This window comes from Bos indicus, chromosome 6 (genome assembly GCF_029378745.1).
Source record: "Bos indicus isolate NIAB-ARS_2022 breed Sahiwal x Tharparkar chromosome 6, NIAB-ARS_B.indTharparkar_mat_pri_1.0, whole genome shotgun sequence".
Taxonomy (NCBI): Eukaryota; Metazoa; Chordata; class Mammalia; order Artiodactyla; family Bovidae; genus Bos; species Bos indicus.
In genome coordinates this window covers 110,762,599-110,770,351 of record NC_091765.1, presented here as the reverse complement: position 1 = coordinate 110,770,351, position 7,753 = coordinate 110,762,599, and positions in this window count along the sequence as shown.

Here is a 7,753-nt window from a genome sequence, read left to right as displayed (position 1 = left end):
GTAATAGCCTATATGGGAAAAGAACCTGAAAAAGGATGGATAGACATATGTATATGGAGAGAGAGATATATATATATATATATATATGACCGAATCGCTTGGGTGTACACCTGAAACTAACACAACATGGTAAATCTATAGTTGATTTATATAATCTATAGTCCAGGAAAAATTAAATTTAAAAAGCCCTTACTGAATAACATCCTAACTTTTCATGGAAAGTTTTCTAGATTCTAGTCATTGTTGTAAGTGCCATACAGATGCCCATCCATTTCATATTTCACAGATGGGGAAATGGAAGCATGCCCTTGTTCAAGGTCACAGTTGGTGAGTGTGAGCTCAGATTTGAACTCAGGCTGTCCAACACCAAAGGCTGCTGGCATATAACTCCCATTCTCTGGAATTCTGGAATGAGTAGAGATGGAGTGATATCCGTTTGGCACTTGACAGTTTGGGGTTGCTTTCATAGTTAATTCTAATAGCCTCAAAGTAACTTTGTGAGATTATTAAGTAAATGAAGGTTTAAGTACATGAACTCATGAATAAACACAGCTTGTTGCTATTGTTGTTCAGTCACTAAGTTGTGTCCACCTCTTTGGGACCCCATGTATTGCGGCGTGACAGGCTTCCCTGTCCCTCACTGTCTCCCAGAGTTTGTTCAAACTCATGTCCATTGAGTCAGTGATGCCATCCAACATCTCATCCTTTGCCACTCCCTTGTCCTTTTGCCTTCAGTCTTTCCAGCATCAAGGTGTTTTCCAGTAAGAGAATTCAGGAGGAAACACAGCTATTAGGTTGGTGCAAAAAGTAATTGTCTTTTTGCATTGTTGAGCTTTGCCCTCTGATATTGGAATACTTCCTTAAATAAATGTGGTTATGTTATACATCATTTTAATGCACATCTCTGGATTTATTATTTTTGCTAATGACTTATCACTTGCTCTTTATTTTATATTTATTTTAGACTACAGAAATGTGTTAGACAAAAAGCAAACTCAAGCATTTTCTTAATTTGAGTTCAAAATGGGTCGTAAACTGGTGAATGGTCTCCTTTATTAGTAATCATGAATGCTCAATGTTTAGGCAGAGCTCTCATGATTGGTAAAAAAGATTGGTTTGTTGATTTTAGATGTCAATGAAAAATAATCTGTTGATGTATCTATTCATCCTTGCTGGGGACATAACCTGGAATCTGTCCTTAGGAATAGTGTTCAGGGTCCCTATACAGTCTAATGACCTCTGCCTCTTTAGAGGTCTCTGTAAGCTCATTTACTAAGGAGGATAAGATTTCTTCTCTTCATAGAAGAATCGAAAGGAGAAAGATGGATATTGAATTTCTATAGGCATTTGTCTAACCTAATCCCCTACTACACATAGACTCTCCTTTGACGGTCTCCTTAGATAGCAGAGACTCGTGAAAGATTTCCAAAGAACTGAAAATGAGATTCATAATAAGCTTTATACTTGTGTTCAGCTCATTTCAGTTTAGAAAAAAATACGGTGCCGGTGCCTCTGGCAGGTACTTCCTCATTGGAACTTTATGAATCTGAGGCCATGTTGGCTTATCATTTCTCTGCTGTTATACTAAATGGGTTATCTTACCAAGTTTCACCACTGCTAACATAGACTCTGAAGCAGCAAATACCACAGAGAATTCGGAGATGAGAAATCTCCTGTTTTGTAAGTGCTGCTGCTGCTGCTACTGCTGCTAAGTCACTTCAGTCGTGTCCAACTCTGTGCGACCCCATAGACGGCAGCCCATCAGGCTCCCCGGTCCCTGGGATTCTCCAGGCAAGAACACTGGAGTGGGTTGCCATTTCCTTCTCCAATGCATGAGAGTGAAAAGTGAAAGTGAAGTCGCTCAGTCGTGTCCAACTCTTAGCGACCCCATGGACTGCAGCCTACCAGGCTCCTCCGTCCGTGGCATTTTCCAGGCAAGAGTACTGGAGTGGGGTGCCATTGCCTTCTCTGTGTTTTGTAAGTCCATGTGTTTATTTTTGGGCTTCCCTGGTGGCTCAGACGGTAAAAAATCTGCCTGCAATGCACAACACCCAGGTTCATCCTCTGGATAGGGATGATCCCCTGGAGAAGGGAATGGCTACTCACTCCAGCATTCTTTCCTGAAGAGTTTCATGGACAGAGGAGCCTGGCAGGCTTCAGTCCATATGCCACAGACCATAGGGTCACAAAGAGTTGGACATGACCGAAACGACTTAGTACCCATGCATGTACAGGACTCTCTACATGCAAGGTGCTATTCTAAACATTTAATCCACCTTATAGCCCCTTGATAAATACTATTATTGTCCTCATATTAAAGGTGAGTGGACTGAGGCACAGGATTGGTAAGCCTGAAACCACAGAGCTAATCACAGAGCCAGAATCCCAGGGGTTCTTATCTTAACTGGGCTAAAAGTGTTGTGGGTCTCATGTCTCTGTCTCTGCAAAACTGGGGAACACTTCCAAGAAATGATGGGACTTTGGAAACTCTTCCAGAGATAGGAGTCAATTTGGGAAATGGGCGAGGGAGAGAACTTACAATGTGTGTAAAGGCACTGTCCTTTGGGTGGCTCTGAGTCGCACTTCTTCCACTTCCCTCAGACCTCGGAGCCTCCCTGAAATCTGGAGCAGGGGTTCCCGGGGCAGCAGAGGCGTGATGGTGTCTGGGTCCATGAGAAGCTGCAGGCTTCAACCACCATAAATTCCCACTGCTTCCTTCGTGTCCACGGATGACATCTTTCAGTTAAACACCGTACAAGTGAACAGCATTTCTTCTTTGTTCCCTTTCTCCCTTCCTTCCATTCTGAAAGTCAATGAAAGCACTTAAACGAGCCCAATTCTGTGGTATCTGTTGATGATTAAATACATACATTTGGAAATAAATCAGATCAGTGTTCCTGACCTTTAAAAACACTCAAACACATTTTAAAAGTTCCTGACCTTTAAAATGGCCATGTGTTCATGGTACTGTTGTTATTTTGTTGCTAGGTTATGTCCCACTCTTTTGTGACCTCTTAGATTGTAGCCCCCCAGGCTACTCTGTCCATGGGATTTCCCTGTCAAGGATACTGGAGTGAGTTGCCATTTCCTTCTCCAGGGGATCTTCCCAACCCAGGGCTAGAACCCAGGTCTCCTGCTTATCAGGCAGAGTCTTTATCACTCAGCCACCTGGGAAGCCCAACGTTCATAGTATAAGCAGTTACAAAAAAAAAGGAATGACTACCTCTACCTGGGGCACCAGGACAGGCTTCACAGAAGACGTTGGTATTTGAACTGAGTCTTAAAAGATGCATCAGTTGGGGGTGGGATGTTCCAGGAGGAGAGCTCATCAGCAAGAGTAGCAAAGGATTGGAGGAGGAGAACAGCTGAACTTGGGGGAAGTAGAAAGAAGGTTTCCTGCATGGGGCAAGAGTGTGAGTTGAGGCCATTAGAACAAAGTAGAGAAATAGGCAAGGGCCAGACCAGGTGTGACAGAGAGGAAAATCGTTGGAAAATCCACCTCCAGGACCTAAACCCAACACAGCACCTGTATTTGGTGATCTTGTTTTAAAAATTCCCTGTAGTTCACCAGATAATATTTGAGTGTCAGGGCTTCAGGGATAGTGGATGCCTTTATTAATGTGAAAGTGAAAGTATTAGTCTCTCAGTCATGTCCAACTCTTTGTGACCTCATGGACTGTAACCCAAAAGGTTCCTCTATCGTTGGGATTTCCCAGGCAAGGTTATCAGAGGGGGTTGCCATTTCTTCCTCCAGGGGATCTTTCCAACTGAGAGATCGAACCCAGGTCTTCTGCATTACAGGCAGACTCTTTACCATCTGAGCCACCAGGGAAGCCCCTTTTATTAGCATATTTCTTGGTATTTTATGCGCATCCTGGCAAGATTAACATATCATCTTCTATGAGGAGAGAGAGCTATGAACTTAGGATCAGTTTGATCTTTGAAATAAGTTGTAAAGAATTTTTTTTCAATGATCACTCCAGAGCTTTTTTTGGAGAAGGAAATGGCAACCCACTCCAGTGTTCTTGCCTGGAGAATCCCAGGGATGGGGGAGCCTGGTGGGCTGCCGTTTATGGGGTCGCACAGAGTTGGACAAGACTGAAGCGATTTAGCAGCAGCAGCAGCAGCAGCAGCAGCAGCAGCAGCCAGAGCTTTTGTATAGCACCTGCTTCCAGTTCTCATTTCATGCCAAAGCACATCACCAAGATTCAGTATTAATGGCCAGTATTATTTAATTCCAAGTACTTAAAAAGAAAGAGCAAATACATAGTGCTTACTGAATGCCAGGTGTTGTTCTAAGCAGTTTACAAATATTAAATCATCCAGTGATCTAATGACACAATGAGAGGTAGGCACCGTCATTATCCCTACTTTGCGAATGAGGAAACAGTAGTTGAGTAATTTGCCTGAAGTTACAAAGCTGCTAAGAGGTGGAGCTGGGAGCTGGGTGGGGGCCTCTTACTCCAGAGATGCTGGACAATGTCTTTAATTATCATTTATCTACTCTTTCAGTTTACTGACTTTTTTTCCCCCCAAACTAAATTATTAGACAAGTTTTGAAATTCTTTTGGCCACTTGTTTAATCAGCATCACAGCATATTTTATAAACTTTTCAATAAAAAAATTATCCTCATATATCATATATGACATTTATTTTTAGATTGTGGTTCTCAACCCTGATACACATTAGAATTACCTAGGGAGCCTTTTTTAATTTTTTAAATTGTTGTTGGCCTGAATCCTACCCCCAGAGATTCTGATTTAGTTTGTTTGGGTGAAGCCTGGACATAGTATTTTGAAAGCTCCCCAGGTGATTCTAATAGTTATCCAGGGTTAAGAACCACGGAGATAGATGGATCATTTATTGATTACTTTAGGCGCTGTGCTATGCATTTTCCACATCATTTTACACATTCTGTTGACAACCTGATTACATAGGTATTATAATTATTTGTATTTTACAGAAGAGGAAAATTGAATAGCCCAGGTGTTACATAATTTGCTCAAGATCACACATCAAGTAAACAGCTGAGACAGGATGTATGAGGTGAAACCACATTTTCTTAATCATAACTACAATGCATTTCATAACATAAAAATAATTAATCTACTGTGTCATAAATTATCAGAATTCTGTAATGTATTTTTTATATGTAGGTGCTAAGATTCTGAAAATCTGAAGAATCTGTCTTTCCATTCAGTTTCTTAAAAATAGTTTTTAAAGCAGATTATGTTCTGTGATATGCAATCTATTTTATATAATATATTGCTATATAGCCATGCATTTGTTATAGTAGTTGACTTTTCCCTTTATTCTTTTGTATTCCTGCATATGAATACATAAAACATTCTAAATAAGTCTCCAAGTACACACATACCTTATTAAAACTACTGGGTGTTCTCTATTACTAGTGGGAAGAAAATGATACAAGAGCAGTTTATTCTTAGTAGAAAAGATTTGGGTTACATTCACTGTGTGAAGAATTCTCTAACCATAAGCAGCGTCCTCTAGCTAATATACTTTGAGCATATTTGCTGCATGCCAAGTGTCTGCTATTTTCCATGAAGGGGAAGGCAATGGCATCCCACTCCAGTACTCTTGCCTGGAAAATCCCATGGACGGCGGAGCCTGGTAGGCTGCAGTCCATGGGGTCTCGAAGAGGCAACTTCACTTTCACTTTTCACTTTCATGCATTGGAGAAGGAAATGGCAACCCACTCCAGTGTTCTTGCCTGGAGAATCCCAGGGACGGGGGAGCCTGGTGGGCTGCCATTTATGGGGTTGCACAGAGTCGGACACGACTGAAGCGACTTAGCAGCAGCAGCATTTTCCATGAGTTATTTCAGTAATACATTTAAGGCATTAATTCATCTTAATCCATCTATGTGTTAAAAACTCCCACACTGGTAGATCTAGATCAGGACTCATTTCTGAAGTATGACTTTATTTATCCAACTGTCTACTTGATAGCTCCTGATTGGTTCATAGATATCTCGAATTTAACATGTTTGTAACGAAACTCTCAATTTTGCTCCATTTTTTTCTTTTATCTCTTTTATCTCAGTAAATGTCTCCATCATCTGTCCTATTACTTCAGGCCAGAAACCTAGAACTCACCCTTGTTTCTTTTTGCTGTCCTCCAAACTGGTCTTGCTGATGTCATAGCTTTATAACCGGTCTCATTCTCCACCTTGCTCCCCGCAGCTGGTGTTGCAATCAAGGTCATTGTTTACTTGCTAAAAAATCCTTCAGGGGCTTCCTGGCCTTTCCCCACCAACCAGGTCCTGCATAATCTACTGGCAATTCCCATCGGTCTCCCCTCTCTCACTATGTGCAACCACACTGGTTGTTCAGATCTTCAATCACTCCAAATCCTTCTTTGGCCCAGCAGACTCTTCTTCCAGCTACATAGCTAGGTCCTCATCTTTCACGTCTCATCTGAAATGAGATTTCCTCATAGAGACCTTCATGGACCGTCTTCTCCAAAATGCCTCCCTTCCCAGATATCTTTATTTCCTTATTAGCCCTTATCTTCATCTATGAGATTTAATTTATTCACTTATCTTATTGTCTCTTTTTTTCATTGAGTGTAAGTAAGATCCATGATGGACTCCTGTCTGCCTTGTTTTGACTTATTTCTGACTGTTTTTTTAGCATATAGCCCAGAATATGCTCACAAAAGAATACACTTTAGCTCTAGGTTCAGTTCAGTTCAGTTCAGTCACTCAGTCGTGTCCAACTCTTTGTGACCCCATGAATCACAGCACGCCAGGCCTCTCTGTCCATCACCAATTCCCGGAGTTTACCCAAACTCATGTCCATCGAGTCGGTGATGCCATCTAGCCATCTCATCCTCTGTTGTCCCCTTCTCCTCCTGCCCCCAATCCCTCCCAGCATCAGGGTCTTTTCCAGTGAGTCAACTCTTCGCATGAGGTGGCCAAAGTATTAGAGTTTCAGCTTTAACATCAGTCCTTCCAATGAACACCCAGGACTGATCTCCTTTAGGATGGACTGGTTGGATCTCCTTGCAGTCCAAGGGACTCTCAAGAGTCTTCTCCAACACCACAGTTCAAAAGCATCAATTCGTTGGTGCTCAGCTTTCTTCACAGTCCAACTCTCACATCCATACATGACCACTGGAAAAACCATAGCCTTGACTAGACAGACCTTTGTTGGCAAAGTAACATCTCTGCTTTTTAATATGCTGTCTAGATTGGTCACAACTTTCCTTCCAAGGAGTAAGTGTCTTTTAATTTCATGGCTGCAATCACCATCTTCAGTGATTTTGGAGCCCCTCAAAATAAAGTCAGCCACTGTTTCCCCTGTTTTCCCATCTATTTCCCATGCAATGATGGGACCAGATGCCATGATCTTAGTTTTCTGAATGTTGAGTTTTAAGCCAACTTCTTCCCTCTCCTCTTTCACTTTCATCAAGAGGCTTTTTAGTTCCTCTTCATTTTCTGCTCTAGGTTAAATGAATATAAATGTCATAAGTCTTCAATATTTAGTAAAAGGTATAGTGATCTCTTCCTGAGATCTTAAAAGGAAATGCTAGTCTAGTGGTTCCTAAACTGTATCTTATGCAGTGATGAATTGAGAAAAGAAAAGCAACAGCCAAATTTATGTTAAGATCTGGCTGTTCCTGTTACATAAGCCCATATATAAACAACAACTATAAAAGCCACAACTTCTACGTCCACCATCGTTTTACCGGACAGAATGATGGGAAGCTAGAGGCATCCAAGTCAAAGAC